This window comes from Gossypium arboreum, chromosome 8 (assembly GCF_025698485.1).
Source record: "Gossypium arboreum isolate Shixiya-1 chromosome 8, ASM2569848v2, whole genome shotgun sequence".
Classification (NCBI taxonomy): domain Eukaryota; kingdom Viridiplantae; phylum Streptophyta; class Magnoliopsida; order Malvales; family Malvaceae; genus Gossypium; species Gossypium arboreum.
Genome location: NC_069077.1, coordinates 34077091 through 34102133, shown reverse-complemented (window position 1 = coordinate 34102133; position 25043 = coordinate 34077091). Strand labels below are relative to the sequence as shown.

The 25043-nt window shown below is 33.9% G+C and overlaps 1 pseudogene; it reads right to left on the bottom strand.

Annotated features, from left to right (window-relative positions):
* Positions 1-961: 961 nt before the first annotated feature.
* LOC108458716 (DNA replication licensing factor MCM7-like) lies at positions 962-16337 on the bottom strand (annotated as a pseudogene).
* Between the last annotated feature and the right edge of the window lie 8706 nt (positions 16338-25043).

Sequence of the window (25043 nt, the reverse complement as noted above, 5' to 3'; positions counted from 1 at the left end):
TTGGTCCTGGTTTTTTAAGCGAAAGCCGTCGTATTGTGGGGGAATGTATGGATATTTTGTGTTTTGATCTGGATAATTTATTTTTCTTTTTATTATGTCAGACTGGATAATTAAGATCAAAAATAAAATATTAAAAAAATGACGTATGTAATTGTTACTAACAGTCAAGTGGGGATGAAGATCTGTAATTTTGACTGAATATAGAATCAACTAGCTATTGCCAAATCAATACCAGCATCCGCAATTAACTGGGTTTTTTTTTTCCATCATTACTATATGAATTTATATTTGAATAATCAATAAAATAACAATAATACATTATAAATAATGAATAATGAAATTACATTTGACTATATAATAATACATTATGAAAAGAACCTAACATTGAACCCATTTGCCAAAAGTGTTCATCTCAACTCGAAATAAATGTCTTATTTAGTGGCATTATATAACCATAAACCGATACAAGATAATACTTTTCATGACCTCGTTAAGGATGTGATATACAAAGAATATTTAAATCCCAATTCAGTCTAAGGTCGTGATTGGCTGGAAGGAAGATAGGTGTCTTTTTTGTACTTTTATGGTCAAAAACTAAATCAGTTACTATTAGGTGTGCAAGTTGAGAAAAAAGTCAAGAAAAGCCGACTTTAAAAATCAATTAAATATCTGTGTATGAGATTCAAAAACTAAGGCCTAAATATCAAAACTCTTGAAGATTTTTCTTCTTTTAGACGTGACCTAAACATAGTCGCGAGTGCTACTTCGTTTTTTGTGAGACCACAGAAACTAGAAAGGGAAGTGATTTCCTAGCACAAACCGGCTAAACACCCCGACACTTTTAAGAAAATCCAAGTTAAGAAAGGGATGTGATTATGAGATTTGCCACTCATTTTTACCTTTTTGGTTTTAGGTGCGCTGACGGATGTAGCGGTTTAATGTTGTGTGTTCGGAGGAACTTTCAGGCATCGATGAATCGAATATCAAAGGTGTGAGCATGTATCTGCCATACATTTAAGGCGGCGTATTCCTCTAAACATTCTTTCAACTGAGCTTCACTATATCCCTCTACAAAACAAGAATTTTTAAGCAGTAAGAAACTTCGTATAATCTTTGATTATGAAAGGCGTATTAACATGTCAGAGCATAACTCAAACAACTATAAGCAGTACAAATAAACAGCATTTGGGATTAGCTTTCTAAGACCAACAAGTAATATATGACAAATTGCTCAAGATAGAAAAAAAAACTTTTTTTCTTTTAACTTCTGAATTTTCTTGCTTTTTCTCTCTAAATTATATCAAATGCTTACAAACTATTTATATCTTCTTGCTCTTGAGCATTGACCGAACCATATCGAGAATAGTCCGGTTCTTCCTCTTTGCCACACCGTTTTGTAGGGGAGAGTACGGTGCGGTTAGGAATCGTCTTATGCCTTTTTCCTCACAATACTCCATGAAAGCCGTCGAACCATACTCGCCACCTCTATTGGATCGTACAGATTTGATGTGTCTACTGGTTGCCTTTTCTACCATCACTTTGAACTTTTTAAACACCTCGAACGCCTCAGATTTTTCTTTCAGAAAATAAACCCAAGTTTTTCGTAAGATATCATCGATAAAGGAAATGAAATACCTTTTACCGCTAAAAGATTTGGGGGTTATTGGTCCACATATGTCGACATGAATCAATTCGAGAGGTTGTTTAGCCCGATATTCTACCTTCTTTTAAACGAAGTTCTCGCATGCTTTCCGAGCACACATTCTTCATAAAAAAATTTTCTCGTAGTCCATGTCCGGTAGCCCATGCACCATGTTCTTCTTCGCCAACTCGTTTAGACCACCATAATGTAGGTGACCAAAACGGAGATGCCACAGCGACACCTTGTCTTCTATGTCGACTTGCAAACATTTTTCTCGAACGCTTCTCAAATTCAACTTGTACATGCGATTTCTCCCCATTTCAACTCGAGTGACCAAATGCCCTTGCTCATCTTTCAAGTGTAACACCCGGTCTCTCATAAGTACCGCATAACCCTTTTTCATTAGTTGCCCCATACTCAAAATGTTGCTCTTGAGGTCTGGTACATAATAAACATCTTGGATAGACCCAACTAACCCATCTTTTTGTAAATAACAAATGGTACCTTGGCCTTTTACCTCAACTTTTGACGCATCTCCAAACGACACATATGGTTGCTTGCACCCGTGTCAAGGTACTACACCATGTTGTTATTGGTGTTGACTTCGTTGTGTGCTATCAAGAGAAAACCTTCTTTTGCCTCATCATCTTCCTTGGTTAGGTTGGTTGTTTCTTCCACCTTTTTCACGTCACGACATCCTTTCGCAAAATGCCCTGTCTTACCACAATTGTAACACTTATCAGAGTTGCAATCTTTCGAATAGTGACCATATTTGCCACACTTGTAACACTCGATGTTGGAATACTTCGACCAACCGCCTCTTCCACGACCGCGTCCTCTTCCACGCCAATTTTGTTAGTTTGATTGCTCCTTCTCCTTATAATGCCCTTCTTGACCACGGCCTCTTCCACCGCGACCATTCCCTCGACCTCCACAGCCACGCCATCTACCTCAAAAGTTTTGAGAATAGAAAACCTTTTCGTATTTGATTGAAGCCTTAGTTTGAAGTGGTTGCTCGAGTGTCTCCTCTTTCTTCTTCTTCTTACGTTGTTCATGTGCCTCGAGAGAACCAACGAGCTCGTCGATTGTAAGTGTTGCTAGATCCTTTGACTCTTCTATGGCACATACGACATTCTCAAAACTGTCAGTTAACGACCTTAAAATCTTTTCAACAACTCGTGTGTCGATTAATGTTTCTCCGTTTTGGTTGAGTTGGTTCACTACGGTTTGAACACGTGTAATATAGTCGGAGACACCTTCCGATTCCTTTATCTTCATGCTTTCCAACTCACTGCGAAGAGTTTAAGGCGGAGTTGTTTAACCCGGTCAGCTCATTTGTACACCTTCGCCAAAATGTCCCATGCTTCTTTTGAAGTTGTCGCTCTCGCAATCTTCTCAAAACCCGACTTGTCAACAGCTCAGAACAACATGTACAATACCGCCTTATCTTTCGATCGCATCTCTTTCAATGCCTTGTTTTGAGCCATTGTATATCTCGCGATAGTTGTCGGTTCTACAAAACCTTCTTGGACCATCTCCTAACCATCTTGAAACCCGAGGAGAGCTTTCATTTGGATGCTCTAATTCTCGTAGTTAGCCTTCGTTAGTCGAGGCAGTGGCACATTACTGGGCACACTCTCCATGGCTCGGATACCAAATTGACAAATTGCTCAAGATAGAAAAAAAAAACTTTTTTCTTTAACTTCTGAATTTTCTTGCTTTTTCTCTCTAAATTATATCAAATGCTTACAAACTATTTATAGGCTATTGTCCTTTAAAAAAAATAAAAATATTAAAATCTAATAAAAGCCATAAACCAATGACTCTTGACCTTTCATTCTCCTAAAAATAATACTTCTAAATTAAAATCATTAAAATCATATTTAAGTTTAATCAACAAAATATTTACAGTTGTAGGTGCTAAAACAGATGAATCAGATCAACTCATTACTATTAGTGGTTGGTTGAATCTCTAGTACGGGCATCATACTGCGTGAGATACTCTATAAAACCCCATCAATTATTACCAAAAACTGCAATCAGGGTTATAGGCTCACAAGTTAACTGTGTCCTGCTTGTAGCCACCTGTTAAGATGAAACTTATACCAATCAAATCCTAGTTCTAAAGAAATCCTAAAAGAAATCCTAGAATATTAGTGTTGCAACATTTGTTTCTACGGATAAAAAGCCAAAACAGTGACCTCAAGACACCATGCTAAAGTACTCCATGGTATAATATTGTCTTTGCTTTAGAAGTTGACTGGCTTTGACTGTTGGATAATGTTTCACTTTCTTAAATAATAAGCAACAAAAACTCAAGTGCAACTTGAATAGAGAACAAACCTTTCTATAAATCCAATTCAGTGCATACGCATAGCTCACGTCCATCTTGTTAGCCCTTGAAGCTTCATCTCGTAAGATTGAATATATATCTAATATAGCATCCAGACCAGATTTCTGACGATCATCAGCATACAAAGAGAATTTGGACATTTGCATTAACCTAAGAGCCTCATCCACATCACTCTGGGCCACAGTTTCAGAGAAACGAAGCCTTGCCAGTGCCTGTGAGAAAGTTATATCAATTTCATGACAATTTGCATTTCAAATAAGAGAAAACTGCTCCACATAGAGCAGATGTTTAGTACAAGAACTAATTGTCAACCCAAAAGACAATTTCATTATGAGAAAAAATCATTGTAAAAAGTATTTCTGAGATCGTCGTGTGGCACCTACATTTTAGATCCAGATATCCCACATGCTTTCAACCCTTCTCTTTGCCCAACTCAAAGAAAATTCACCGCCCCACCCCATTTAAGCAGACCAAGGAATAGGAAGGTATATCAAATATATTAAAAAGAATTAAAGAACATCCGAACTTACTGTTGATATCTAAAGAATGCTGAGTAGAGTCCTGACAGTAGTATATGAGTCTGGGGAATTTGATTTAGCTTCTTCTTGCCGAATGCTAGAATATGCTGTAGCAATATACTCTTCCAGCTCCTTTGGAACATAAAGGGATAATCTTCTTGCAGCTGAAATATATGCATTACAAACCAAAACCAAAAACAAAATCCAGATAAACAATATCTACAGAAATAAAGGCCCCATGAAGTTCCTGACATAGCTGTGGAATTTTTAAACAAAATCAATAAATTTAAGATATCAATAGATGTAATGCTGTCAACTAACAAAATTGATCGGCTTTTCAAATTCAGAGAGAAATACGCAGACAATTTCACAGCTTTTATTGGCTCACATGACTTTGCCGCCCAATTTTATCAAGTTCTTAATGAAAACTTATGTCAGAAAAATGACCTGCTCACGTGAAGTTTTACTTTATCAGGTGGGAAGAGAGTTAACAATCCAGACAAGTTTGCCATGTAAAAGCAATAATGTGCTTACCGAAGAACAGATGGTTCAAGTGGACTGAACCCTAGAGCTGGAGATTCTCGATTCTGGTGCACATAAACAACATGCCTTGCCATTTCAAGGTCAGTATCCATATCTGCTCGATCTAGGGTCAACCAGAGAAGATTAAATCTTGACAGTAGGGCTGGAGGGAGATTGATGTTTTCTGTTGGGGTTCTGCGTAGGTCATATCTTCCCCTTCAAAACAAGTCATATAACTCAAGTTATTAAGTCTGATTTTTCATATAGAACAAATACTCCCAGAAAGAAGGAATTTACTTCCTTTTCTTCCCCCACTCATGACTCTTTCAAATTCATGAAAGGAAGTTGCCAAAAAAATTTAAGATTCGTAACATGGAAACAATTTTTTGAGTGACCTGGAACATTCTTACCAGGCTGGACTAGCAGCAGCAAGAATTGCAGTTCTTGCATTCAGAGACGTGGTGATCTTTGCCTTCGCAATACTGACAGTCTACTCCATAACTTCATGTATTGCTGTACGATCAGATTCATCCATTTTGTCAAACTCATCAATAGCACATATGCCCTTATCTGCTAACACCGGGATAGGTCAAGTTGCCTATTAAACCATAAAACCTTGGAAATAACAACCAGGATCATATATGAGATAGGTGCTAAATAAATCATTATCCACTCAAACTTAAAACTGTTAACAAAACAAGCATAATCTACTACATGAGTGATACAGAAGGAAGGTTGGCATGATGTATATGATTCTCACTATAAACATTTCAGTTACTATGTTCTACGCAATCTCATATTCATAAAACATGTTGACTTAAATACAAAAGGAAGGTTGGCATGATGTATATAGTACAAAGGAAAAAAAGATCTCACCAAGGCTCCCCCTTCCAGGACCATCTCATTTGTGACAGGATCTTTCTGCACAGCTGCAGTTAAACCAACTCTATTGCTTCCTCTGGCAGTGGTATAGACTCCCCTGGGTTCTACATTTATAATGTGTTTGAGAAGCTGACTCTGGGCAACACCAAGATCACCCATCAAACAAATATGTAAATCCCCTCTGATCTGCAATGAAACCGTAGTTCATTAAAATGCTATTGCTCTGTCGAATAAAAAAATATATAACGGAAGTAAACAGAAGGTAAATTAAATGTAGTAAACAAAGAACCAAGGAGATTCTTTAGGCGGGGAAAGTAATGGGAATAACGTCACATTGTTCATAAGCATAGCTCATTCTAATAAAACAACCAAGAAAGAATGCTCAGGGAAGTGTAAATGACAGAATTGAAAATGCACTGTTTACTTCTCAATGAAAAAGAACAAATTACATCGTTTATATAATGCTAGTGGTAACTAAAAAAAACTAAAAATTAGGAACAATAACCCATGATCAGATTTGGTGCCATATAAATTTAGCAACTAAACAACCAAATCAGAATAAGCACTAACTGATAAAGATAAAAACATATACAAATTATAGCGGTCAATAACATTTTAAATTATTATTTTTTCAACACTTCTCCCTTCATTCAAAATCACATACTCCAAGTTGTGATCTGAAAAAAAATGATGATTGGCCTGAGTAAGAGATTTTGTAAATACATCAGTCATTTGTTCATTTGTGCTGCAAAATTTCAGTACTATTTGTTGATCACCTACAAGCTTCCAAATAAATGATGATGCACATCAATGTGCTTAGTCCTTCCATGAAAAGTGGGATTCTTTGTCATTGCATTTTTCGATCGATTGTCACAAAAGATTTCAGTTGCTTCTTTTTGCTCAAGACTAAAATCACTAAGAAGTTTTCTAAGCCATAAAGATTGTTGTGCCGTTACTGCTACTGCTGCATATTCTGCTTCAGATGATGATAAAGCTATTGTTTCTTGCTTCTTTGAACTCCATGTTATTGCTCTTGAACCAAAGCTAAAAACATTGCCAGAAGTGTTTTTTCGATCATCTAAACAACCTGCCCAATCACTGTCAGTGAAACCAATTAATTTGAAATTTGATAATTTGCAGTACCAAATACCAAAATTCATAGTTCCTGCAACATAACGAAGGATTCTTTTTGTTGCTCCAAAGTGCTATTTTGTCGGACTTTGCTTAAATCTGGACACAACACTAACATAAGAAGCAATATCTGGCCTGGTGTGTGTAAGATAATTCAAACCACCAGTTAAGCTTCCGAACAATGTTGAATTAACTTTGTTAGTCCCATCTTCATGCTGAAACTTTTCATTGATGTTCATTGGTATGGATGTCACCTCACAATCCACCATGCCAAACTTCTTTAAAAGATTCGTAGCATATTTCTTTTGGCATACAAAAATTCCATCATCACCCTGCATAACTTGAAGTCCCAAAAAATATTGCTACATGGCCAAACCTATCATCTCAAATTTTTTCAGCATACATGACTTAAAATCATCAATTAACAACTTTGAGGAACCTAGATAAATCATATCATCAACATAAAGACAGACCACCAAAAATCTCCATTACCTCTTTTCTTCAAATAAAGAGTTGGCTCATTTTCGCTTCTAGTGAACCCATTGTTCTGAAAGAATGAATCAATCTTGTTGTACCAGGCACGTGGAGCTTGCTTCATCCCGTAAAGAGTTTTTTTAATCTGTAAACTTTATTTTCATCTCCACAGACTACAAAACCTAGTGGTTGTGACACATAAACCTCCTCCACAAGATCACCATTCAAAAAAGTAGATTTTACATCAAATTGATACATAGATAATTGCAATTGAGCAGCCAATGCTATAACAACTCTTACAGTTTCAAAACGAGCAACAGGAGAATATGTTTCTTCGAAATCAATACCTTGTTATTGTAAGTAACCTTTTGCCACAAGCCGAGCTTTATACTTTTGGATGCTTCCATCTACATTATACTTTGTTCAGAATACCCACTTTAGTCCTACAACATTCTTGCCTTCGGGAACATCAACCAACTCCCATGTTAAATTTCTTTTAATGGCATGCATCTCCTCCTTCATAGCAATCTGCCATTTAGTTTGTTTTGTAGCTTCTTCAAAAGAAGTTGGGTCAGTGACCAACAAGGTGAAGTTATATGACACATTAATTTCTCTAAGAGGCCTAAACCTTTTTGGTGGTGTTTCACTTTCGCTACTACTTTTGGAAGCATAGGTTGCTATATCAGAACTAGAACCTGTAGTAGCATTAAGAGAGGAAGAAGTTGAATTTGCAAGTGATGAAGGAATTGAATTTGCAAGTTGTTCAACTTCAAAATCTGCTGGTGCTGGAATTTCATTCATCATACCTCCCTTGTCACAATTTAGATTTACATCCATCTCTTCATTAAATACAACATCCCTACTGATTATCACTTTGCCACTTATAGGACTATATAAATGATATGCTTTAGATTGAGAACTATAGCCAATAAAAATGCATTTTTGAGATATTTCATCAAGTTTAGATCAAGAAGTAACTAAAGCATACGCTATACAACCAAAGACTTTTAAGTGGCTTACCCAAGGTTTCTTACCTGTCCAAGCTTCAGAAGGTGTTTGATTAAGAATAGCCCTTGTTGCGAGATGTTCAAAAGGTACACTACTACTGTAACCGCTTCTCCCCAAAACTGATCTGGAAGTTTTTTCACTTTCAACAAGCTTCTAGTGATTTCTACAACAGTACAATTTTTTTGTTCCGTAACTCCATTCTGTTCTAATGTGTATAGTGCTGTAAGTTCCCTACAAATCCCATTCACATCACAAAAAACATTGAAATCATTAGATAAAAATTCACCACCACAATCACTTCAAAGTGCTTTTATGCTTCTCTCACTTTGCTTCTCCACCAACGCCTTAAATTTCTTGAAATTCTCAAAAGTTTTAGACTTGAATTTCAAAAAATACACCCAAGTCATGCGGCTGTAGTCATCTATAAACAACAAAAAATAGCGATTGCCACCAAGTGACTCTGTTTTCATAGGTTCACATAAGTTAGTATGCACAAGTTCAAGACAATTAGATGCCCTCTAAGATTTTCCAATAGGAAATGACTTCCTATTCTACTTCCCATAAACACACCCTTCATAAAAATGAAGTTCACCAATGTTTGGTAAGCCAAGAACCATTTCCTTTTTTTAAGAAGTTTCAAGCCATTCAGATGCAAATGTCCATAATGTAAATGCCACAAATTAGCCTCATTATCCCTCCTAAAAATTAAGGCCTTATTCACTACATTTGAGGCATCAAGAGGAAACATCCTATTTTGACTCATATGGACGGTCTCTATGATCTGACCTTATTTTTTAACACGAATAGCACATGAATCACCATCAAACACAATAGAATACCCAATAATTATTATCTGTCCAATGCTCAATAAGTTATGAGCTAAACTAGGCACAAATTGCACATTAAAAAGAAGTTTGACATCACCTTGCATGGTTTTAATGGAAACTGAACCTTTTCCTTCAACTTTTGTATGCTTGTTGTCTCCAAGTCAGACTTCACTTTTCTGTGATTCATCAATATCTTTGAATAATGATTTGTTTCCAGACATATGATTATAGCAACCACTGTCTAAAAACCATACATTGTTGCTATTGTTGTCATATTGAATTGGAGAATGGACCATGAATAATGAGGTTTCCTCTTCTACATTTTCAGTAAAATGAGCCTGCTTCTGTTTTTCTATTTGTTTGGCTAAACAATCAGCTTCTTTGTGTTCTATTTTGCTACAGTATCTACACTAAATTGAGCTTTTGTAAAGTTTACTATACTAGCATCTACCTCTGCCACCGCCATGACTATGAAAGTCATACCTGCCTTCAGAGGATTCTTCCTTCACTTGAAAAGCTTTTTCCTGAGAATTTTCGTAAGACCTGTTAAGTCTAGCTTCATGGGCTATCAAAGAGCTCATCAATTCATCAAAAGTATAAGTGTACAAGTCCTTCATTTCTTTAATGGCAACAACAACATGATCAAACTTTGATGTTAAGCTTTTTAACACCTTGCTCACAACAATTTCATTACTCAAAATTTCACCATAAGATCGTATTAGATTAACAATCCCAGAGACTCTAGATAAAAATTCTCGCACTAATTTTTTATTTTTCATAATTAAAGTCTCAAAATCACGACAAAGAGTTTGTAATTTTATAGTTATTACCTTCTTGTCACCCAAATATTCTTGCTTCAAAATCTCCCATGCTTGTTTGAAGGCGTCTGCTGTTGAAATTCGAGAAAATATGTCATAATCAAGTGCTGGCTAGATAAGCATTAGTGCTTTTGCATCCTTCTTCCAATTTTCTTTTAATTGTTGGTCAGGCTCTGCTGGTACCGGATCAGGCTCTTCACACCCATGTTCCACCAAGTCTCTTAGTTCTTGAGACTTGAACATCATTTTCATCTTAAGACTACAAAGATGATATTTTTCACCTTTGAAAACTGGGATTAGCGGTTGTACTGCTGCGTTGGTTCCACTATTCACCATGAATCACTCAATTTGGGATTGAAACCTGATTTACTGATACCACAAATGTTAATAAAACAACCAAGAAAGAATGTTCAAAGAAGAGTAAATGATAGAATAGAAAATGCACTGTTTATTACTCAATGAAAAAGAACAGAGTACATGGTTTATATAATGCTAGTGGTAACTAAAAAAAGCTAAAAATTAGGAACACTAACCCATGATCAGATTTGGTGCCAGATAAAACTAACAACTAAACAACCAAATCAGAATAAGATTTTCTTAATACCCACTAACTGATAAAGATAAAAACATATACTAATTATAGCAGTAAATAACATTTTGAATCATTATTTTTTCAACACATTCTCCAATTAAAAATATTTGCCTAATCTTGTAGAGAATCTTACTAGTATGGAAAAGTGATAAAGAAGAAAATGCCCGCCAACAAATAAACTACAAGAAAACATAAAATGACATATTACCTTCATCCCATCCTTTAGCTTTTGATTAGGAGCTCCCACCAGAAGAAGAAGTAATGTTTTTTTAACATCTTCATGTCCATAAATTTCAGAAGCCAATGATTGTGCCAACTTGTTATATATATTGCCATCCTCGGCTAATTTTGCAATTTGCTCTTCCTCATCTCCCCTAAGTTCATACTTAAAGTAGAGCTTACAATTGATTATAAAAATAGGCACACTTGTATTGTCTAGCTCATGATTTGTTTCAGTCAATTGAAATTCAAGAACCAATATCTGATGCCTTCTTTGCTAGTTCACAGACTAGCATTAGAAAGTATAAAGATGGATGCTTAACCACAAGTGCCTTTTACTGATAAAGTTAGGAAAGTGGCTTACACTTCATATTTTTTCTTGAAATGAGTGACAGACATGACTTCCAAGTATGTATCTACAACTAATCTAGCACGCATTACCCTAAATCCAGTATAAGGAATAGGAAGAAAGATCCTTGATTATTCAACAACATCACTTGGAGCCACCTGAATATAAATGAGGTAGAATGTAAATACATTGTTAGCAAAAAAGAGTTAAAATTTCATTATAAATAGGACGTAACCATTCAACTCCTTGTTGCAATGAAGGAAAGGATAAAAGGAAATGGGTATAATGCCTATACAAAGTAATTTCATGCAATCTTTTTAGATATTTCGTCTACAATAAAATTAACATGAATGCCAACCTTTCTAGTCATTTCCCCCCTAAAATGCACTGTCATTGACTGTGGAATGTGGCCTTTTGGTACATGCTCTGCCAACTATTGGATCTTGGCCTAGAAAGAATTTTCTTATACATTATAGAAAATGCAGAGTGACTTCTTACTGTTATCTTAATATATCATATTAAACTAAAACCTCTTGGAACTTCAAAAACTTGGATGCTCTAAGTTGAATTGTATTGACCCGATAGTCACGGATATCGAAAAGTGTATTTTCGGGTCTCTGTTCTTGAAAAACAGATTCGTAAATATTTATTAAAAATATTTACAAAGTTAGTTGTGTGGTTAATTAGGTTTTGGATAGATGAATTTGTTTAAATTAGGAGTAATTAAGTATAAGAACTAGATTGAATACAGGTAAAAGTTTAATTATAGAATAGAGATTCAAGGGACTAAATAAACCATTAAACCATAAATTGACATGTGTGTGGTTAAAATAATTTCCATGTGTATAAATAATATACATATATTAGTAATTATTGTATATTTACTTATAATTTAAGTAAATATTATTTTATTAGTATATTATTATATTATATTAATTAATTAAAGTAAATAAATTAAATTAAATTATGACAATTGTGTGGTAATAATAATGTAAATGTGTAAAATTTTATATACATACATTTGTAATACATATATATTACTTATTATTTAAGAAAATATTAAAATATTATTTATTATAATTAAAATAAAGAAACAAAATAATGAAAAAGGAAACAGAATAGCAAAACGAAAACAGTGGAAAGAAAGGAGAAAAAGAAAGAAAGAAAAGAAAAAAGGAAATTAGGGTTTTTAAAGGTTCTAAGTTCAAGTGGTAAGTCAATTTAATCCTTTTTCTTGTAATTTTTTTTGTTTTTGGAATCCTAGAATAAAATACTACTTGATATAAGTGGAAAATTTGAAAGTTAGTTGATTTTTAGATGTGGATTATGTTGAATTAATTGAAGAATTTGGGTTAGAATTGATAGAATTTTAAGTTAGAATTGAGAAAATGATTGAATTGTAAGTTAAATCATAAGTTTTATGTAGTAAGGACTAAATTGAAAGAAATTCAAAATTAGGGGTTCATGGTGAAATTAGAGAATTGAAATTAGCTTTAAGTGACAGTTGAATGAAAAATAAAGAGTAAATTTATGAACGGCTAAGAAAGGAAAAGAGAAAGTCAACGAGGAGTGATTCAGAAATTACGGTTTGTATTTTTATAATCCGAATTTAGTAATTAATTGTTGAATTATTACTTAATATGTATGGTAAGTGCATTGAGATGAGTATTGATATTGATTTTTTGATATTGAATTGAATTGAATGGATTTGATTTCATGTACATATGTGAATATTTGAATTGGAATGAATATTGGTTGAAATTGAAAAGTGAAATTAATTATTAACTGTTGTTTTTTATTAAATATTATGGTAAGTAATTAAGGTGAGAATTATTTGTATTGTGTTTACAATTGAAATGGATTGATTGGGAATGTGATGAAATAGATATGAATATGTGATTATTGTGGAATTTGAATATTTCTTATTGAAAAGTGAATTGAATTGTATTGAATTATGAATTTATGTGATTAATTAAAATGTGTATTGATTGGAAACTGAAAAGTGAATTGAAATTAAACCTTATTAATCGTATCGGGCTAAGTCGGATATAGTTGGCATGCCATAGGATTGGAAGTGCTCAAGGTTACTTCGACTTTGAGTCGATGAGACACTGGGTGTCATTATATTACTTTGGATAGATTCGATGAGGTACTGGGTACCAACTTACTTCGGCATGGCCGATGAGACACTGGGTGTCACCTTATTGCTTCAAACTATTCGATGAGGCACTGGGTGTCATATTGTTGTGTTTGGTTGGATCCGTGTATCCGTCAAAGTCTGAGTCTTGTTAATAAGGGTAAACAAATGATTTGGCCAATTGGTTGATAATGAATGATATTGAATATGGATTGGAATGGAAAATGAAATGAAATATGCAATTGAAATGCATGGAATTGCATGAATCATGGATTCATGAAATAGATATTTGTTTGAAATTGAATGGTGTATCCTATTGAGAAAAACTATTGAATAGCATTTATGAAATTGAAATAGTATGATATAAGAATTGAAAGTGTTATGAATGATGCATTTATGAAATTGATTATTTGTTAAATGATTTTGTTTATGTATGATTATATAAATAAATAATATAAATTCTTGTTTAATAAATATTCGGATTATAGAAATACCACTGAGTTTATACTCAGCGTACGGTTTGTTTTCCGTGCGCAGGTTAGATTAAAGTTAGATTGTCGAATCAGCATCCAAAGCTAATCTCGAACTCAAAGTGGTGAATTACTTTTCTTCTTGGTAAATGGCTGTACTTAGGTTGTTTGTGTATATCATTTTCAGAAATGGTTTTAAATGATGTTATAATATGATAATGTTTAAAAACATATGAACTAATGTGTTATGTATTATTGCTATCAAATGATATGTTTTGGTTCAAATAAGTATGAATATAGAATTAGTTATTGGATACTATTAGATTGATTTAGATAATACAGGTAGAGTATCTATGAATGTACATTGGTTAGTTTATTAGGTTGATGATTGAATATGATTTAGGTATATTTATATATGGTTTGGGCCTCGAGGGCTCATTAAAGGGACATTATAATTAAATTGTGATATGTATGCTAAATAATTATGTGATTGCCCGTATTTGTTCTGAACTTTCCTGTAATACCTCGTAACCCTATTCTGGTGACGGATTAGGGTTAGGGGGTGTTACATAAAGGATAAGGTTCCTCTTCTTCTTGTTAACAAAACAAAGCTTTGATGAGAACTCAAGTAAGGCATGAATACTCGAGTAGTTACATCCTGTTTGAATCATAATGGGAAGAAAAAAGTATAAAATTAGTATAAAGAAGAAGCGACTAAATCGGCATTTTAAGATTCCCTAAAAATCATTAGAAAGATGACTATGGTAATTATATCTAGAATACTTGATTTGTCCTTTTTGAAGACTACTCAACTATCAAATTGAGGGGAAAAAAGGTTGTCTCAAACCAAAGAGAAATATTCAACACTTAGACTACAAATCTAACAAGAATTAGTTACCCGGAAAATTTCGTAGCCACACTCTTCACATATGTACACTGCTATCTGCACAGAGGCTTAACATCTAAACAACAAGTCACAATTCTAGATATTTTTACAAGCTAGCCAATATATGAATCCTTAACCTCCCTAAAGGTAAATGGCCTCCCCTCCGAAGGTGCTCTGATATGAACTTCTATGAATTAAACATAAGTGAGCATTAGCCTATGCTTATGTATCACAATCAGAGTAGATTTTGCTGTAGATTTAACAAGAATAATAGCATAAGAGAGTTTCCAAACAGTATTCCTCATTAGAATGTCTTAAGATCAAATTATACCAGCACCATAATAAACCCCTTGTAACAAATTTATCCACCAAAAATTTAAAAATTGTAAACCTGACTACAGAACAATAAACTGTATTCAGATGGTGTATAAAGCTAGCAGTATTATGACTTCAAATTGTACATTAATCCATGAAGCTCAAATTCTAGAGAGATTAGTCACATAATCTCCTTCTAATGCCTCGATTCTATGTTCATTTCACAATTCTAAATAAAAACCTCCACAAACACTAAAATATCAACATAAACAGCAATTAATAAACAATTCTCAAGAGAGAACTTGAGCAGGTTAAGTGCATCAAGAGTGAAAAAGGCTTTTTTCTTGAAGCTTACTAGCAACCTTTAATCTCAAGAGGCATCTTCTGGCGTGGATCAAACCCATCTGCATTATTGTTTCCATCATCAACTCTCCGCATCATCAATATATCATGATCATCATCATGAAAGGCCTCGATGGGCTTTGGAAAAAGATCATCGATTGCACTAGCGTGAATCCCAACGTATCTTCGAGTGTTCTTAGTAACCCGCCTCAGGAATTCCTTTTCCAAGTCTTTATACTACCAAAAAAAATCAACTAAATTAAGGGTCATAAAGTAAAACAAATAAATACAGGAAGTTGTTGAGGATCGACCCGTTTAAGCAACAAGAAAAAAATATCAGAAGAAATTGATAAATTGAACAGACAAATTTAATGTAGAAAAACTCATCCAAAGAGGATAATTTTATTATAATGGAAAAAACGAGAGCACAAAAAACGGAGATAAAAACTAAACCCTAAAAACCTGAAAATAAAGAACCTTCAAATCGTAAATACAAAATTCTCTAACTGTGTTATAAGTTATAATCTCTTCTTTGACTCATATTTCCACAACATCATCTTTGCCAAAGCCCGCCACGGGCCTATCTTAAACTATGCAGGAAATTAACTGAGTCGAATCTATACTTAGACACTAGAAGACTTCTAGCCTTCGACTTGTACACTATCAAATCAAAGCCTTCGACTTGTACACTATCAAATCAAAACTAACCCGGGTCTGATTTTTACGAACACATTGCCCTAACTTTTCAAAACCTGCATCCAAAAGAGAACCTCTCTTCAACAAAACGATCATACATTTTTCCCTCTTATGACCAAGTTTCCTCCGCTCCAAACGAGTTGACTTCAACTCCATAATGGACTAGGGAGGTCTGATTTCACCGGTCACTGTAGAACCTTCCAGAATATAAGGACCATCAGTCATTTTACCTTTTAACAAAACAAAAGCTCCACGAGATACCTTAATGTCGCTCAACTTGATGTTGATTCTACAGCCTTTCAAGTCTAAAATTCTCAAGGAAATGAGATTCTATCATAAATCAAGTACCATACCTGACATCTGAGAGTGTCCTAATCGTCCTATCGTATATACTAATTTTAACAATACTAATACCAATTACCTTACTAGATGAATCATTTCTCATATACACAACTCCATATTCAACTGAACTATATGTGAAGAATCATTCTCTATTGGGACAAATGTGAAAAGAACATCTCGAATCTAGGATCCACTCAGACGTAAGCTCAGAGCTTTCGCTCTTTGACACTAATAGGAAATCATCACCATTTTCGCCAGCCAAATTAGCACCAGCCACATCTTCCTCATTACTCTCAGCAATCCTTTTATTTCGCAGTTTATAACAATCTGCTTTGACGTGACCTAACTTCTTACAATAGCGACACCTTTTGTTTCGCTTCTTTAATCTACCAAAATGGAAGCATGCCTATCTGCCTTGCTATCCAAACCAAACTTATTGTCAAGTTTGTCTCTACTCAGCAAATGACCATTCACATCTTCAAACGAGAGTTTGTCTCTGTCATAAATCAGGGTTTCCTTGAAAGACTTGTATGAAAGGGGTAAAGAGCATAACAATAGTATAACTTGATCTTTATCATCAATCTGAATCTCAACATTCTTTAAATCATTTAAAAAATTAATGAATTGACTGATTTGACATTTAAGAAGCTCATCTTCGTTCATGCGAAACGTAAATAGACATTGTTTCAACACTAAACGGTTAGCCAAAAACTTAGTCGCATAAAGAGTTTCTAACATTTTCCACAAGGCCTTTTCATCAAGCTCTTCCCATTCTGTTTGATTTAAATTCTTAAGCTTTTACCCGGTAATAAGCTTTTTCAGGCCGGTTTGAACTAGAATTGCCATCATTTAAACTTGCCACAAATTGAAATTCATGACACCATTCAACTTCTCAATTTTAAATCTTGTTGTCGCCATCTCTGAATGGGCTGATCTATGAAAAATTAAACTAGCTCTGATACCACTTGGTAGGGATCGACCTGATTAAGCAACAAGTAAAAAATAGTGGAAGAAATTGAGAAATTGAACACATAAATTTTACATGGAAATATCCCTCCAAAGAGGATAAAAAATCACAAGCAAAGATAATTTTATTATAATGGAAAAATAATGAAAAGTACAAAAGATGGAAATAAAAACTAAACCTTGAAAAGTACAAAAGAGCATTGCTCGAACTTTAAAACTAAAAGTCTCTTTGTCAACATGTCAGTTGGATTGTGTTTTGTGTCAATTTTAAGAATTTGAACATCCCCTTGAATGATCACCTCTCAAACAAAGTGGTAACGAATATCTATGTGCTACGTTCTCTCGTGATGCATTTGATGTTTGGTGAGATGTATGACACTTTAACTATCACAATATGCAACAATTACCCCTTTTTCACTTACCAGTTCAATAAACAGACTCCTTAACCAAATTACTTTTTTTACTACTTCAGTAATTGCTATGTATTCTGCTTCAGTAGTCGACAAAGCCACTGTAGCTTGAAGTGTAGCTTTCCAACTAATGACACAATTTCCAAAAGCAAATAGGTAACCTGCGAGAGACTTTTTTCAATCTAAATTTCCTGCATAATTTGAATCAACATATCCAACTAAGCCCTTTAAGCTTCTTCCGAACTTTAAGCATATGTTAGAAGTACCTCGTAAATATCTAAATATCTACATAATTACCTACCAGTGTAACTTACTTAGTTTGGCCATGTATCTACTAAAAACACAAACAACATGTGAAATATCATGATGAGTGCATACCATTGCATACATTAAACTTCCGACTGCATTTGAGTAAGGTACTTTTGACATGTACCTCTCTTCTTCTTCGTTTTTGGAAAATTTTAAAATTGACAATTTAAAATCTACAACTAAGAGAGTACTTATAGGTTTTGAGTCTTGCATATCAAATTACTCAAGGATCTTCTTGATGTACCTCTATTGCGATAATAACGATTTCTCGGAAACGTCTATCCCTTGAAATTTCCATCCCCAAAATTTTATTTGCTACACTTAAATCATTCATCTTAAACTTGTAATTAAGTATGGTTTTAAGTCTTTCAATTTTAGATGGATCCTTAGCCGCAATCAACATATAATCAACATAAAGTAGCAAATATATGAAAGAACCATCATCAAGATATTGTAAATATACACAACTATCATACTTAATTTATGAAAAACCAAAACTTAACATCAAAGAGCTGAACTTTTTGTACCACTACTGAGGAGATTGCTTCAAACTGTACAATGATTTTCTAATAAGGTAAGCATGATCTTCCTTACCCTCATTTCTTAAGCTTTTCAGTTGGTGCATGTATATGTCCTTTTCAAGATCACCATGAAGAAAAGTAGTTTTTATATCTGATCGGTCTAACTCGAGATTGTTTAATGCAATAATAGCCAAAAGTGCCCGAATGGACGTATGTTTCACAGCGGGAGAGAAAACATCATGAAAATCAACTCCCTCCACTTAATTATAGCTCTTTGCAACCATTCTTGCTTTGTACCTAGTTTCGTATGGACCTGAACCTTCCTTCTTTTTAAAACACTTGTTTGCAACCAACTATTTTCTTATCGATGAGTAGTTTTACTAGCTATAAAGTTTCATTCTTTTGAAATGATTCCATCTATTCTTCCATGGCAACAAGACATTTTTTAAAATTGAAGGCCTCAACTACCTCGAAATAAAATGAAGGGTCAGTCGAACCATTTCTCTCTACAAAAATTAGAGCATATGACACTAGGTTACCTTCTCAGCATTTTTGTGGTGGTTGAATTTCTCGCATTTTCCTGTCATGAGCCAACTTATAATTAGTTAACTGAGATGATGAGGGTATTCAAGGGTTGGATGAAGTCCCAAATTGATTCGAGACAACTTCAATTTCGCAAGAATCAGAATTTCACCGCATCGTCACAATCTTGCTTGCTTCCTCGTCAGGATGATGATCCTATTCGTTGTGATGTTATGATAAGGTCTTTCATGTCATCATAACATTACCCCCTGTTTTGAATTTTAACTCTACATTGCTCAAAACACTTTAATTTTTTGTGTCTTTAAAAGTAAATAACTCGTTTTCTAATTCAAACATGGTAGATTCATTGAATGTAACATCTTTGTTAATAATAGTTTTGTCGGTTTCTAGACACCATAATTTGAAACCTTTTGTACTGGCAGAGTATCCCAATTAGATGCACTTTATGACCCTTCGATCGAACTTTCCCTGGCTAACTTTAGCATAAGCAAAAACTGAAAATTCTGTATTTGAAAAAGGTTGACCTCCTTACTTCTCTCATGATACAATCCTTTTCCCGCTGAGCTCCCTTTCTCCTAGATCCACAGAGACAAAATGTAATGTAGGACTAGGACTAACGCCAGCAATTAATCACGAAAGAAAAGATCATTGAGTCGGGATTACTAACTAATACTAATCTAATATTAAAATAATAGAAAAAATAGATTACCTGACCATATCTCCTCTGGAACTAATCTAATACCATGACTTCAGCCCGAAACTCTTTCTCTAGTTTTGCATTTGAAAGCATGTATCGTGTAACAGCCCAATTTCTGTAAAATTAAAACAGTGACTTCGGGACCACAAATCCGATCCAAAAATAAAGTTTATTTTTATTTTATTATATGGTCTTTATTAAGATATACATGTCGTATGAAAATTTTGATACGAAAATTTTATCGATTAAGTGTTTAATTACAGAATGACTAAATCGTATAAAATGCAAAAGTTGAATTCTAGTAGCTAGAAGGATTAAATAGATATGGAATTCAAAACTAAAAGTCCTTATATGGTAATTAGACCATTAAAGAAAAATACGTAGATTTTTGGTGACTCATCCATGGAAAAATTAGAAAAGAGTATGGACTAAATTGGAAATAACAAAAACTAAAAAATGATAATTAATTAAAAAGAAATTATCATCTTATTTTCATGTCTTCTTCCCCAACATTTTATGGAAACCCTAGGAGAAAGGGAGAAAACTTTCCAAGATTAAAAAGGTATGAAATCAAGTCCCGCTTTTAGTAATTTTTATATTTTTGGAATCGGGATAGTCTAATCTATCTATTTGGGGGATTAATTTGAAAAGTTATCAAGGTATGAAATTTGGGTCATGGATGAATATGCTGAAAATTAGAAATTTACTGTAGAAAATGAAAGATTGTTGATAGATAAACAACTTTTACAAAGTGATTTTTGATGAAAACATGATTTAGGGACTAAAAGAAAAAGTTGTAAAATTTGATGAAAACTTCTGAATTTTTATGAATACATGTGCTATAAAATTTGTAATGGGATTTTGGTTAGGCTTGGAATAGGGAGTAAATTTCATACGTTTCATTTTTTGAACCTAAGGACGAAATTGGAATTTATGAAAAAGTTAAGGGCAAAATGGTAATTTTTTCTAGGACGTAAATTGAGTCCAAATGAGTATGAAATATGAGAAATTGATGATTAAATCTATTTATATAGATCCGGACAACTCACATTCGAGGTTAGATCGAGGAAAAGAAAAGGCTTCGGATTAATAAACTTTATACGCGAACAAGTGTCGAGGTAAGTTTGTGTAACTTAATCGAGCATGTAATTATGTTAATTGAATGTTGTGTTTGTATGTAATGTGAATTATATTAAAATGTATTACTTGAATGCTATAATGGAAAATTTAATACGTGCTTGAAATGGTGAAAAAGGGTTAAGTCCCGATTGAATATTGAATTCTGATGAATATATGTGCTTTCCCGAAATGGATGACGTCCTGCATTTGTTACTAATAGATTTAGCTCAGATGAGTAATCCTATTGACCTCATTATATATATGATTTAGCCCGGACAGATAATCCTGATATAATACATCTCAAGTATACGTTATGATTAGGGTTTAGCCTGAATTGGTAATCCTAATTGAGCTCTTTTGAGCATATGTTATATAAAGGATTTAGCCTAGAATGGTAATCTTGTTATACGATATGCAGCTCGAGAGTGTGTTCCTTGATTAAGTGTCTTAACGGGTACCCTTGAATAAGAAATTGACAGATTATTGAATCATACACCTCGAGTGTACTATTTGAGCATCCATCGAAATTTCAATAATTCAACGGACACAACTCTTGACATAGTATGAGAATTATGATATGAAATGATAATGACTTGAAAGAATATTGCATGATGAGCTCATCTATGTTTACTTGATTGATATGAAGATTTTGGTGACTAACATGTTTGATTGAATGCTTGTGTTAAGGCGATTTTGCTAATGGATGGAAAACATAATATTGTATGCTTAGATTTAATAAACGGGATTGGTAAGTTTAGTTTCTATTATACGAACTTACTAAGCATGTAATGCTTACTCCGTTTTATTTTCCCTGTCTTATAGTGATCGGAAGCTTGCGAAGGTTGGAGATCATTAGAGCATCGTCACACTATCAACTAGCTTATTTTGGGTATATTTAGTAAAATCATTTTGGTATAATGGCATGTATAGGACAACTTCACCATTAATGGCTTGATAATGATGCTTGCAATCTAGCCATTGGAATGGCTAGTAACAGTTGTTTTGATATACTTGTAATGTCATGCTATGATAGCTAAATATATGTTAAGTAGTTAATCAAATTATGTCTAATATATGGATTGAACCAAGATAAGATTGTAAGCATGTATGCATGTAATGGTATGCCATGATGAATGATGGAATTTGTCTAATTTGAATGCTTGGAATGGTTGGTATTGGATGTGTGTTTTGAGTGAAGGTCATAAGCGTGATTTTGGGTGAGAAATGAAGCTAGAAATTAATTTATTTTGTCCACACGGTCAGATAAACGGGCGTGTGTCTAGACCGTGTGTGAAACACGGCCAAGTACATAGGCATGTAGTTAGGTCGTCTGTCCCCTGCACCTTGATTTTGAGAAACAGAGTGCTCAGAATTAAGCATATGAGCAGAGACACAGACGTGTGTCTCAGCCGTGTGTGCTACACGGTTTAGAACACAGGCGTGTATCTTGGCCTTTTGAAACATGCACCTAATTTCGAAATTAATTAATTAACCATACTGCCTAGCACATGGGCGTGTGGCATGGCCGTGTGCACAAGTCAGAGAGTTACACGGAGTTGAACATGGCCTGCAGCACAGGCGTGTCTTAGGGTCACACAGGCGTGTCCCTTAGACCACACGGGCGTGTGAGCCCTGCACCTTGGAAAATTTTTGAAATTTCATGAAAAATTCTTAAAGTTCCTGATTAAGTCCCAACTCAATTTTAATGCTTGTATTGGGCCTCGAGGGTCCAATTAAGGGACATTTTGGATGATCTCGATTAATGAATAGTAATTTACATAAATAATTTGTAAAAGGTTTTAAAGTTCTAGTAATACTCTGAAACCCTGTTCTGAAGACGGATACGGGTTAGGGGTGTTACATATCGGGCCTTTTCTAGCAAGGTTCTATTCATTCTTTCTGCAACTCCATTTTGTTGCAGAATACTAATAATGGTGCAATGTATTTCTATTCCTTCTACTTTGTAGAAATCGTTAAACCCTGACGAACAAAACTCAAGGTAATTATCTGTTCTCAACCGCTTCATGGGTTTTTCGATTTTTTTTTTTAACAATGTCTTCCACTATTTGAAGATTTCGAAGAATTAGTTTTTCTGTTGCAAGAAATAAACTCAAACTTTTCTAGAGTGATCATCAATAAAAGTTAGGAAATATTTATTACCTCCTTTTGAGATGTCAGAAGACAGACCCCATAAGTCAAAATGAATGTAATCAATAGTCCATTTTGTTCTGTGCACAGCTAAATTGAAGTTGAATCGAGTTTGCTTCTTGAAAATGTAATGCTCGCAAAACCTAACTTACCATCTCCAGTGTCTTTAAGAAGACCCTTGTTGCACAAGACTATCATACCTTTCTCACTCATATGACCTAGTTGTATGTGCTAAAGTTTGGTTCAATCGAAATTGATAAAGAAATAATCACGCCACGTTGCAGCGATGTCAGGTTGGTTCTCGTCCTGACATGGTGATGATTTCGGCTTTTCTTCAGTAATTGCATTCACACCAGTAACGTTGACCCTTGTAAACATATAGGTTTCCGTTTTTCTATCCTCTCATTACAACAAGAGCTCCACGAGTGACTTTTCAGCCATTTGATTCAATGACTATCCTGTAACTGTTAGAATCCAAAATTCGTAATGGGATGAGATTTTTCTATAACTCGGATACATACTTGACATCTGAAAGTGTTCGAATAATTCTATCTTGCATCTTCATTTGTACGGTTCTTATGTTGGTTATCTTACACGGAGAATTATTTCCTATTAGCATAACCCCACCTTCAATTGAATTGTACATGGAGAATTAGTGTAACATCCCATTTTCAGTAAAATCAGAACAGTGGTTTCGAGAACACAAATTCGAGCTGGAAAAAAAATTTTATTTTTATATTTTTGCATGGTTTACATTATGTTAGGAATGTCAAATGAAATTTCTGATAAGAAAATTTTATCGATTAGGTACTTAATTATGGAAATGACCAAATTGCACAAAATGCAAAAGTTGAATGCTAGTAGCTAGAAGGATCAAATAGCTGTGGAATTCAAAACTTGAGGTCTTTCTATGGTAATTAGACCGTTAAAGAAAAGTTAGTAGATATTTTTGATCAATTATCCATGGAAATTTAGAAAAAGGGCAAAAACTAAATTGGAAATCAAAATAGTTAAAAGATGATAAATAATTAATAAGAAATAAAATCATTTTATATCATCTTCTTCCCCAAATATTACATGGAAACCCTAGGACAGAGAATTGGCTTAATTGGGTAAGTATCCAAGGCCCGTTTTTAGTAATTTTTATACTTTTAAAATCGGGATAGTCTAACTCATCTATTTGGGGGATTAATTTGAAAAGTTATCAAAGTATAGAAGTTATGCCATGGATGAATAGGCTGAAAATTTTATGGTAGAAAATGAAAGGTTGTTGATAGATAAACAACTTTTACAAAGTGACTTTTGATGAAAACATGATTTAGGGACTAAATTGTAAAGTTGTGTAAATGGAAGAAAATTTTTGAATTTTATAGAATATATATGCTATAAATTTTATATCAAAAGTTCGGTTAGGCTTGGAATAAGGATTAAATTGCAAGAATTTCATTTTCCAAGCCTAGGGACGAGATTAGAATTTATGAAAAGTTTAGGGGCAAAATTGTAATTTTACCTAGAATGTAAATTGAGTTCAATAGAATGTGAAATGTGAGAAATTAATGATTAAATTCATTTATATAGATCCGAATAACTCAAATTCAAAACTAGATCAAGGAAAAGAGAAAGTCTCGGATTAGTAGATTTTCTTGTGCGAACTATTATCGAGGTAAGTTCGTGTAACTTAATTGAGTATGTAAATATGTTTGAAATTAAATGTTGTATTTGGATTGAATATAGAAAATGTTTATGTGAATAATATAAATGTATGAAATGGTCACATGTTCAGAAACGTTAGAAAAAGGGTTAATTT